At 34.9% G+C, this 13,041-nt stretch overlaps 1 pseudogene; it reads right to left on the bottom strand.

Annotated features, from left to right (window-relative positions):
• Nucleotides 1–607: 607 nt before the first annotated feature.
• LOC102727350 (large ribosomal subunit protein uL10 pseudogene) lies at nucleotides 608–1,683 on the bottom strand (annotated as a pseudogene).
• Nucleotides 1,684–13,041: the final 11,358 nt, after the last annotated feature.

The raw sequence follows: 13,041 nt of genomic DNA, 5'->3' as shown, positions 1-13,041 counted from the left end.
ATTTATATATTATAAGTCATCATCACCAACTAAAACAAATCTTTTAATGTCTATAGTCACAGAGATAATGTCAAAATATTTTTTGTGGCATTGGATTTCTTAAGTATTTATTATATGTTTAATTCATCATATTCATCTATTACTGAGTAAAATTTATAATAAAAGTACTCTTTCATATACAAGTAAGGCCAGATTAACAAATCTACCTAACAGAGTTAAGATTGCAAAAAGCTTAAATAACCAAATGCATATATATGTGGATAAAACCAGGTATATGGCAATATAGAGTGAGATCAAGAAACAGTACATTTAATATAATCTAAAATACTACCTGCAAGATTGTTACTATTTTTCATTCAAAGGATAAAGTATATGTTATGATTACCTCATTTATAGCTTTTTATTTGAAATTTTAGAAGATTCTATGGTAAATATGTACAACACCAATTTTATTCAAAAAAAAAAATGGCACAGGCCAATACTTTAAAACAGAAATATTTCAGTTTACAAAGCTTTTTTTTTTTTTTTGGCAGGTATAGTACGAACTTAATTCTCAAAATGATTGTTTGTCATCATTAGCCCAGTTTTATAAACAACAATACCAAAGTTCAGAGGAGTTCAATCATCGTTACTAAGTCACTCAGACAAGAAATAACAGAGCAGGGCATCTCACATTCAGGTCTCTTGTTCCCAAATCCAGAGAGTTTAGCAGAGATATGTGTTATGAATTGACTTCCACACATAGACCTCTAAATACATGTAATATATTATCATTATCCTTATCATTATTATTATATTTTTAAAGAAGTAAATCTTTATTTCCTCATTTCACAAATAGAGCTGGCTGAGTTGGTTGCTTTTTGGCGATTAGTCAAAGAGATCATATCCCATATCCTCCTTCAACTCCTTGGACTCTTCCTTTGCTTCAACCTTGGTTGGGGCTGCAGCAGCAACAGGGGTAGGGGTGGTGGCAGTGGTTATGGGGCAGCAACCAAGGGTGCAGCTGCCACAATTGCAGATGGATCAGCCAAGAAGGCCTTGACCTTTTCAGCAAGTGAGAAGATGTAATCAGTCTACACAGACAAAGCCAGGACCCACCTGTAGCCACAATGTTAAAACAAGGTACTGATGCAACAGCTGGGTAACCAATCTACAGACAGATGCTGGCAACACTGTGGACACCTTCCAGGAAGCAAGATGTAGTTCCCTCTGTGTTGCCAAAACACATCAAGGTTATAGATGCTGCCACCATCAAATACCTGCTTGGATGACCAGCCCAAAGGAGAAGGGGGAGATGTTCAGCAGTGTGGCTTCACTGGCTCCCAGTCTGGCTCTAGTCTTAATCAGCTGCCTACCACTCAGGATTTCAATGGTGCCTCTGGAGATGCCTAAAGCCTGAAAGAAGGACGTCTTCTCAGTATTCTGCGCTGGCACAGTGACTTCACATGGAGCCATGGCACCGGCACAGGTCCCCGTTTGAACCATATTGTCCAGTAACATGTCCCTGATCTCAGTGAGGTCCTTTGGGAGCACAAAGCCCATATTCCCCTGAATATGAAGCAACAGTTTCTCCAGAGCTGGGTTGTCTTCCAGATGCCTTCAGATGGCCTTGTGCATCATAACATGCCATATCATTAACAAGATATCAAATAGAAAATGCCACTGATTTCCATTAATTTTATGCATGTGAATAAATGTGTCTATTTTAGTTAACATTCTTGACCAATAGAAGAGTACTTGCATAATTTTTTTAACATAAAGTATTATGTGGACATGTAACATTACTGTCTCTGATCAAAGAGTTAATGATTTTAGGGAAATCAGATGTCTGAAAGGTTCACCAAGGATGTCTAAATGCATGTGCAGAAACATACACAGGGCATAAATAGAGAGTAGCAGTGACATTACTCTGTGCTCATGGTAAATAAATGATTCATCAACAACCTGACAAATAGAACTTAAATCCACAGCTTCTCTGTAGATTTATGTTAAATATTCATTCTCTTTTACATAAGCAAAATTTGGAGGTTCTCCATAGGTTTAGAAGAATAATGATCACTACCTAAACCCTAACTATGAAATATAAAAGCAAATTCTTTGGACTATTTTAGGAAATTAACAACCTCATAACTTTGAGAAGAAAATCACTAAACATATTTTCAATGTAGAGTATATAAAATTCCTCTTTGTTTGCCTATTGATTAGAAACTTGTGCTTAAACCTCTCAAGGAAGCAAAATATCTATGTAACCAGTATTTCCATGTAAATAAACCACGAGAGATTAAAAAGAAAAAAAAAAGAAACATTGACACTGGCAAAAAAAAAAAAATGTTAAGCATTTTTAATGAGAATACTGAAGCCAAACATACTGGATTCCTTGGTTCTAGGTAAACTTCATGTGGATGAAAACCTTAATGTAATTAGATCTAACTAATAGATTTTTATTAACAAAAAAAGTTGTTAAAAATGAACCTGTGAAATGTATGTTTTAATTTGAATTCATGGTAATGATGTTCTGAGAGCTTAGTTATTTAGTTCACCCAGAGACATGCCCCCTTAAATTATGGTTTCTAAGCAATTTTGGGGGGGTTTCTCAACAATTTGACAGATACCACTGGCTTGTTGCCATTGTTTCTGCACTACAGTTTGAGGGGGAATTGAAAGACTGAAGCAAGATGCTATGAAGATCTGCGTTTTGTGATATAAAGAGGTAAAGAAAAGTGACTTTGTGATTGAACAGGGAAGCTATAAAATTAACAGTAAAATTACTCTCTAGTGATTCAAATGCTGTCTGAAAACATATGGAGTATAAATAAATGTAATATATAAATTAATATTTAACTTAGAATAAAAATAGAATTAGAGATAAGTGATTAGATTATGGATATATTTAAAGGTAGAAGCACCAAGATTTCACGCTTAATTTAATATGCGGAAAGAGAAAAGCACAAAATGCAATGCTAAGTTTTTGGCCTTGTGCAAATAGATGGATGGTGGTATGTCCAGCTGAGGTAGTGAAGGCTATGGGTTGGGCAGGTCTGAGAGTGGGAAAGCCATGTTAGATGCGAGATGTCTATTAGACATTCAGGCAAACATATCCAGTAGGCAGTTGGATATGCAAGTTTGAAACTCAGGAGAGAGGACTGGAGTGGAGGTAGAAATTTTGGAGTTGTTAGAATATAGATGATATTTAAAACCCTGCCACTGCTCAGGTCATCAAAAAAGAGAATGTACTTAGAGATGAGGAATGATGAAATCCAAAGCCTGGTTACACTTATGGTTAATGTTAGGAAGTATAAATATACCATAGAAATGAAAATGTTCACTGATAAGCAATAAATCTCAGTCACCTATCAACTACAATTTTGGAACCCTTTCCCAGCCCCAGTATGTCTGCTTCTCCAGTCTTCCATTTGCTGGGTACTGCCATAATGGCCTTTGACTATCTAAGTTCTTCTGTCCTTTATCTTCACTTTTCACTCTTCTTTCATGCCCACCTTACCAGAACTACTCTAATTTTTCTGTGCAAATTATTCTCAATCCTCACAAAATCTCTAATTTCTAACAGATATTAGTCCAGGGCACTGAAGTTGGGCCTCACCCATGTATCTGTGAATTTCCATCAAAAAGAAGTTCTACATAACTTATGTGTTCCCATATATAAATAAACTCATACATAAGTCCGTAATATATCTAATGGAAAATAAATGAATATAAAATGTACAGTAATATTTTGTTACAGGAGACCATAGAGATAAGATCTACAACTTTCATGTTTTAATGCTTAGGAACCATAGTATTATTCTATCTAAATGAATACAGTCACATAAAATGATGAATTACAAGTAGAGCCACATTTTTAATGTATACTTATATTAGAAAAAGAATCATATATATAAACATTTTGTGTGACAGGCAGGCACTTTTCCATTTCTCTCTCCATTTGCTATTCTTCCATAGTAAGTACAGCACAGCTTGTCTAGTTTGAGAAGAACAAGGCAGGGAGGCTAGTGGGAGCTAAAATGTAGTTGTGTTTACTAACAAAGCCCTGTGTCCAGGTGTGGTTTATACAAAGAAAACAGACATCCTTTTATTAGTACAAAAGGAAAATTCTTTCACCAAGCTGGGACTGGGCAGGGCCATGCCTAACTAGGAAAAGTGTGTAGCAGCATTTTAGAGTATCAGCAGGGGAAAAAATGATATATTCATCGTTTAATTAAAGATAGTTTATTGAAGGGATCATTTAAAGAAGTATGCCAAAAATCTAAGAGATGGGGAAGCACTCAGGGGGTAGAAATGATGGTAATTTATAACCCTAAGTGTAAAGGGACTAGGTGAATGTTACCAGTTACTGGGAAAAGCTGAAGTGGTGGCAGAAGCGCTGCCTGATAGAGGTTATAGTTAGAGGTAGGACAATGTCAGAAGGGGGCAAGAATAATATAAATATCCAGACCCATTCTACTCCCCCTCCCCCCCAATCTTTGGCAGTTGCTGACCACAACTGCAATCCAGAAGGAAAGACAGATGGAGTGATGTAACACATTAAGGGCAGCCTCTCAGGGCCCACAGCAAGAGCAAAGATAGATAACTGTTTGCTAATCTATAAATGATACATTTATAAACACTGTGGCATTATTTTATGTTAAAGATAATTTCTTATAAAGTGAGATTATTAAACCTTACTTATATTACCAAATTTATTATCTCCAGTTGCATGGTTTTAAGTGCTACAATCAATAATTTTTATAATTCACTAAGAATAAACTAATAGAAAATAAATTAAAAAGAAAGCGTACTAATTAATAACAAAAATAAATATGAGAGAATAAATCTCATTGGAAGGGTAAATATATAGTAAAGGTAGTGGGTTAATCCCTTATAAAACTAGTATGAAGATTAAGGGGTGCCTGGGTGGCTCAGTCGGTTAAGCATCTGACTCTTGGTTTCTCAGGGTTGTGAGATCAAGCCCTGAGTCAGGCTCCGTGCTCAGTGCAGAGTTCGCTTGTCTCTTTCCCTCCCCTTCTGTTCCTCCCCTTGCTCACACATGAGCTCTCTCTAATAAATAAAGTCCTTAAAAATATATATTAAAATTAAAAAAAATAAAACTACTATGAAGATTAAAAGACAAAAGTAGTAAAAATGCTTATGATTACAAAATTGGTTAAGGGATACGCAAAGATAAAATTCTGTAAAATATAACATCAAAAATATACAATGCAGGGAGGGAAGTAAAAATGCTGAGCTTTAGAATGAGATCAAACTTAAGTTGTTAACTTAAAATAAACTGTTAAAAATGGTTATATGCAAACTTCCTGGTAACCACAAAGTAAAAACCTATAGTAAATATTCAAAAGATAAAAAGAAAGGAATATAAGCATACCGCCAAAGAAAGTAATCTAACCACAAAGGAAGAGAGCAACAAAAAAGAAAGAAACAGAGAGGAAATACAAAAACAGCCAGAAAACAATTACCAAAATGTCAATAATCACATACCTCTCAATAATTAATTTAAATGTAAATGGACTAAATTCTCCAATCAAATACATACAGTAGTTGAATGGATTAAAACAAAATAAAAAACAAAAACAAAACAAATAAACAAAACAAGACCTACCTATAGGCTGCCTACAAGAGACTCATTTAACATGTAAGGACACACAGACTGAAAGTGAAGGAATGGAAAAAGATGTCTCAAGAAAATGGAAACCCAAAGAAAGCTGGAGTAGCTATACTTATATCAAACAAAACAGAATTTAAACCAAATACTGTAATAAGAGACAAGGCTGTGGCATAATAATAAAGAGGTTAATCCAACAAAAGAATATAACATTTGTAAATATTTATGCACCCAACATTGGAGGACCTAAATATATAAAACAAATATTAACTGACCTAAAGGGAGAAATAGACAGCAACAGAATAAGAGTAAGGAATTGAATACCCATTTACATACATGAATAGATCATCCAGACAGAAAATTAATAAGAAAATATCAGCCTTAAATGAAACGTTAGAACAGATGGACTTAACAGGTATTTATAGAATATTCCATCTAAAGGAATAGAATACACCTTCTTTCTCAAGTGCACATGGAACATTTTCCAAGATAAATCATATGTTAGGTCACAGGACAAGTCTTAATAGATTCAAGAGGATTGAAATCATATCAAACATCTCTATGACCACAGTGGTATGAAACTAGAAACTAAGTACAAAATAAAAGTGGAAAATTCACAAATATGTGGACATTAAACAACATGCCACTAAACAACTAATGGCTCAAAAAAGAAATTAAAAAAGAAATCATAATTATACCTTGAGACAAACAAAAATAGAATGTAACATACCAAACTTTATGGGATACAACAAAAAGCAGCTTGAAGAGGGAAGTTCATAGCAAAAAAGACCTACCTCAAGAAACAAAAAAGTCTCAAATAAAAAAAAAAACTAACTTTACACCTCACAGAGTTAGAAAAAGAAGAGCAAATAATGTGGAAAGTTAATAGAGGGAAATAACAAAGAGTAGAGAAGAAATAAATGAAATAGAGACTAAAAGAAGAAAGATCAATTAACCTAAGAGATGGTTCTTTAAAAAAAAATAAAGAAAATTGATAACCCTTTAGCTACACTCACTAAGAAAAAAAAGGAGAGGGGACTCAAAGTCAGAAATGAAGAGGAAATACTATAACTGATACCACAGAAATACAAATAATCATGAGACTACTATGAACAATTATACTCTAACAGATTGGACAACCTAGAAGAAATGGATAAATTCTTAGAAATATACAACTTACAAAGACTGAATCATGATGAAATAGAAAATCTTCACAGACAGATTACAAGGAAGGAGATTAAATTTATAATCAAAAAACCTCCCAAGAAACAAAAACCCAGGACCAGGCAGCCTCGCAGGTGAATTCTACCAAATATTCAAAGAAAAATTAATGCCTATCCTTCTCAAAGTTTTCCAAAAATAGAAGAGAACTCTTCCAAGCTCATTTTAAAATGCCACCATTACCATGATACCAAAACCAGAAAAGGATGCCACAGAAAAGAAAAATGTAGGTCAATATTCTTGATAAGCACAGATAAAAAAATCTTCAACAAATTTTTAGTAAAATGAATTCAACAATAAATTAAAAGGATCATAGATCATGATCAAGTAGGATTTATTCCAGGAATGCAAGGATGGTTCAACATTTGCCAATTAATGTGATATACCACATAACAAGAGGAAGGATAAAAATCATATGATCATCTCAATAGATATAGAAAAAGCTTTTGATAAAATTCGACATTCATTTATGATTAAAAACTCTCAACAAAGCAGGTATAGAGAAAACATACCTCAACATAAGAAAGACCATATATGACAAGCCCATAGCTAACATCATACTCAATGGTGAAAAACTGAGAGCTTTTCCTCTAAGAACAGCAGCAATACAAGAATGCTCACTCTTACCACTTTTATTCAACACACTATTGGAAACCCTAGCCACAGTAATTAGGCATTAAAAATAAATAACAGGGGAGCCTGGGTGGCTCAGTCATTAAGGATCTCCTTCAGCTCAGGTCATGATCCCGGGGTCCTGGGATCGAGCCCCACATTGGGCTCCCTGCTCCACAGAAGCCTCCTTCTCCCTCTCCCACTCCCCCTGCTTGTGTTCCCTCTTTAGGGGTCTCTCTCTCTGTCAAATAAATAAGCAAAATCTTTAAAGATAAAAATAAATAACAAATATCCAAATTCAAAAGGAAGAAGTAAAACTGTCACTCTATGCAAATAGAATATTATATATAGAAAACCCTAAAGATTCTATCAAAAAACTGTTAGAATAATCAAATTCATTAAAGCTGAAGGATACAAAATCAATACATAGAGTAATCTGTTGCATTTCCATACAATAATAAAAAACTATCAGAAATAGAAATTAAGAAAATAATCCCATTTACAATTGCATCAAAAAGAATAAAATGCCCAGGAATAAACTTAACCAAGGAAGTGAAAAACCTGTATATTGAAAACTATAAGAAATTAATGAAAGTTGAAGAGACACTAATAAATGTAAAGGTATTCTGTGCTCATGGATTGGAAGAAGTCATATTTTTAAATGCCCAAAACCCAAAGCAATCTACTGATTCAATGCAATCCCTATCATAATCCCAATGCCATTTTTCATAGAAATACAACAAATAATGCTAAAATTTGTATGGAACCACAAAAAACTGCAAATAGCCAAAGCAATCTTGAAAAAGATAAACAAACTGAAGGCATAACACTCCCTGATTTCAAACTGTATTACAAAGCTATAGTAATTAAACCACTATGATATAGGCATAAAAACAGACACACAGATCAATGGAACAGAACAGAAAGCAGAGAAATAAACCTATGCATAAATAGTCAATTAATTTACAACAAAGGAACCAAGAATATACAATGGGGCAAGAATAGTCTTTAGCATAATTGGTGCTGGGAAAATTAGACAGCCAAGTGCAAAAGAATGAAACTGAACCACTTTATACCATACACAAAAATTAACTCAGAATGGGTTAAAGACTTGAAAATAAAGCCTGAAATCTTAAAACTCCTAGAAGAAAAGATAGGTGATAAGCTCCTTGACATAGGTCTTGGTGATGATTTTTTAAGTCTGGTGTCAAAAGCAAAAGCAACAAAATCAAAAATAAACAAGTGGGAGTACAACAAACTAAAAACATTTTCACAAAAAAGGAAACCATCAGCAAAATAAAAAGGCAATCCACCAAATGGGAGAAAATATTTGAAAATCTGATGAAGGCTAATATCCAAAATATATAAAGAATTCCTACAACCCAATGGCAAAAAAGCAAGCAATCCAATTACAAAATGGGCAGATCTGAATGGACATTTTTCCAAAGAAGACATACAGATGGCCAATAGATACATGAAAAAATACTCAACATCATTAATTATCAGGGTAATGCAAAACAAAACCACAATTAGATATCATCTCACACCTGTTAGAATGGCTATTATCAAAAAGACAAGACATAACAAGTGTTGGCAAGGATATAGAGAAAAGGGTACCCTCTGTACACTGTTGTTGGGAATGAAAATTGGTGTAGTAATTATGGAAAACAGTATGGAATGTTCCTCAAAAATTAAAAAGAGAACTACCATATGATTTAGCAATTCTACTTCTGACTACTTATCTGAGGAAAACAAAAAGAATAATTCTAAAAGATAATGTGCTGCCTCCTGTTCACAGTGCATTATTTACAGGAGCCAAGATATGGTAGCAACCTAAGTATCCATCCATGGATGACTGGATAAAGAAAATATGGGATACACATACACACACACACATCACATATGGTATCCATGGACCTTGAAGGCATCACACTAAGTGAAATAAGTTAGAGAAAAACAAATACCATATTACCTGTCTTATATGTGGAATCTAAAATAAAATAAAAATAAAAACCAATCTCATAGATACAAAAAACAGATTGGTGGTTACCAGAGGCAGAGGGTTGGGGGGGGGGGAGAAATGGTTACACTCTTTGTTTGTTTGTTTGTGTTTTAGTTTAAATAAATTGAATAGTGTATATATAGAGAGAGAGAGAGACAGATATATATATATATATATATAAAGGTGTCGGAGTATTATGGGTACAATATTGGGAATGATGGCTGGAGAGAAGCAATGTAATTTTTTTTAATTTTAAAAAGAAACAAACAAACAAACAAAACCTCTGAGACAACTTGCAAGGATGCCAGCAGGAAGGCACAGAAGTCACCTTGAAAAGGCTCCACTGGTCAAACGGATAATTTGAGCATCAGAGGAAACAGTCAACAGAACTAAAGACAAACTACAGAATGGGAGAAGATATTTGCAAATGACATACCAGATAAAGGGTTAGCATCCAAGATACATAAAGAATTTATCAAACTCAACACCCAAAAAACAAATAATCCAGTCAAGAAATTGGCAGAAGACATGAACAGACATTTCTCCAAAGAAGACATACAAATGTCCAAAAGACACATGAAAAAAGGCTCCACATCACTTGGCATCAGGAAATACAGCGATACTACCTCATACCAGTCAGACTGTCTAAAATTAACAAGACAGGAAACAAACGTTGGTGAGGATGTGGAGAAAGGGGAACCCTCTTACATTGTTGGTGGAAATGCAAGCTTGGGCAGCCACTCTGGAAAACGGTATAGAGGTTCCTCAAGAAGTTCAAAATAGAGCTACCCTACGACCCAGCAATTACACTACTAGGTATTTACCCCAAAGATCCAAATGTAGTGATCTGAAGGGGCACCTGCACCCCATTCTTCATAGCAGCAATGTCCACAATAACCAAACTGTGGAAAGAGCTGAAATAGCCATCAACAAATGAATGGATAAAGATGTGGTATATATATATATATATATATACACACACACACACACACAATGGAATATTACTCAGCCATCAGAAAGGATGAATACTTACCATTTACATCGACGTGGATGGAACTGGAGGGTATTAGGCTAAGCGTAAAAAGTCAATCATAGAAAGACAATTATCATATGGCTTCACTTATAGGTGGAATATAAGAAAAGGGCAGAGGATGGAAGGGGAAGGGAAAGAAAACAGAATGGGAAGTCATCAGAGAGGGAGAAAAACCATGAGAGACTCTTAACTATAGGAAACAAAGGGTTGCTGGAGGGGAGGTGGGTGGGGAGATAGGGTAACCGGGTGATGGGCATTAAGAAGGGCACGTGATGTGATGAGCACTAAGTGTTAATGCAACTGATAAATTATTGAACACTATATCTGAAGCTAACAACATACTATAAGTTGGCTAATTGAATTTAAATTAAAAAAAGATAAATATATACGTGTGTTTTAGATAAGGGAATAAAATAATCCATTCACCTCTCATCATTAATTTGAAAAAACAGAAAAATATCTGTATATTAGTTTTACTTTTTAAATTCAACACACTTGACAGTTTGCCAACTCAGCTTTTTGAGATGTTTCAAAAAAAATAATCAGAGCCACAGGCTTGGTATAAAACCTGACTCTTCTTGTGGAACTTCTTGCCTTGGAGTAGCAACGTGTATTGATTTTGACATGCCAATAAAGTTACATGGAAAGAAATTGGGTTAAAATTGCATTTACTGTGTAACAGTAAAAAACCTATGCAACAAAATTAGGTGAACAGTAGTGATATTCTTAACATAGAAGTCCTTTCTAAATGCTATTACCACCAAAGACACAAGGCGCATGTAATCACAGTCAAAAAAGGAAAAAAGAAAGAAAAAGAAATCTATCACACTTTCCAATTTCACATGGTGAAACACATCTACTCACTGGATGTTTCATTAACAGAAAGAACTATGAAGAGAAGGTACCCTGAAGTAAAAACTTTCATCTATTATTTACTACAGCTCAGGTTAATTTTCTGTTTAAAACATTGTTTCTCTCCATACCTTCACAACACATAAATAAATAAAAGCATAGTCATATTACTTTCCTATTGTAGCACAGTGCTACTTCATAGTAGAGTTTCAGGGAATATTAAATGAGTATTTCAAGAATTCCTGAATCTGGTTTAAGAAAACGGAAGCATTTGCATAGGTGAATTCTTTCCCCACACTAAGTACTGTAAACCTGAGTTCAACTTTATGATATTTAAGACTTCTAGAAATGACCAAATGAAAGAGGCTAAGAATATGTATATTCATCTTGGATAATATAAAGCCCACCTCATGAACTTTTTAGAATATGTATTAATATATATTTGTATTTATATAAAGTACATAATCATAGACACAAAAACATTTGAAATATATATAGAATTAAGTGGCACCTGGGTGGCTCAGATGGTTAAGTGCCTGCCTTTGGCTCAGGTCATGATCCCACGGTCCTGAGATCGAGTCCCACATCCGACTCCCTGCTCAGTGGAGAGTCTGCTTCTCCCTCTTCCTCTGCCTCTAGCCCTGCTTGTGCTCTCTCTCTCTCTCTCAAATGAATAAATAAAATCTTTTAAAAAAAGAAATAAATATAGAATTAAAAAATATAGAACTATTTTTTAAATTACTTTTTAATTAGCCTTCTGAATTGGGATGAATGTGTGTTGATGATTGATAAGTATATTTTTATGACTTTTTATTTTATTTTACTATGTCATGTTAATCACCATACATTACATCATTAGTTTTTGATGTAGCGTTCCATGACTCATTGTTTGCATATTACACCCAGTGCTCCATTCAGTCTGTGCCCTCTTTAATACCCATCACCAGGCTAACCCATCCCCTCACTGCCCTCCCCTCTAGAACCCTCAGTTTGTTTCTCAGAGTCCATAGTCTCTTATGGTTCGTCTCCCCCTGCGATTTCCCCCCTTCATTTTTCTCTTCCTGCTATCTTCTTTTTTTTTTTTTTAACATATAATGTATTATTTGTTTCAGGGGTAAAGGTCTGTGATTCTACAGTCTTACACAATTCACAACACTCACCATAGCACATACCCTCCCCAATTTCTATCAACCACCCACCCCATTCCTCCCACACCCCCCACTCCAGCAACCCTCAGTTTGTTTCCTGAGATTAAGAATTCCTCATATCAGTGAGATCATATGATACATGTCTTTCTCCGATTGACTTATTTCGCTCAGCATAATACCCTCCAGTTCCATCCACGTCATTGCAAATGGCAAGAGTTCATTCCTTTTGATGGCTGCATAATATTCCATTGTATATATACACCACATCTTCTTTATCCATTCATCTGTTGACAGACATCCTGGCTCTTTCCACGGTTTGGCTATTGTGGACATTGCTGTTATAAACATCGGGGTGCATGTACCCCTTCGGATCTCTACATTTGTATCTTTGGGGTAAATACGCAGTAGTGCAATTGCTGGGTCGTAGGGTAGCTCTATTTTCAACTTGTTGAGGAAGCTCCATACTATTTTCCAGACTGGCTGTGCTAGCTTGCATTCCCACCAACAGTGTAGGAGTAGGAGGGTTCCCTTTTCTCTGCATCCCCGCCAACATCAG

The sequence above is a fragment of the Leptonychotes weddellii genome, unplaced genomic scaffold (genome assembly GCF_054177405.1).
Source record: "Leptonychotes weddellii isolate Sample4059 unplaced genomic scaffold, ASM5417740v2 HiC_scaffold_2910, whole genome shotgun sequence".
NCBI classification, from domain to species: domain Eukaryota; kingdom Metazoa; phylum Chordata; class Mammalia; order Carnivora; family Phocidae; genus Leptonychotes; species Leptonychotes weddellii.
The sequence above is the reverse complement of the archived record's forward strand: the minus strand, read 5'-3'. Positions and strand labels throughout refer to the sequence as shown.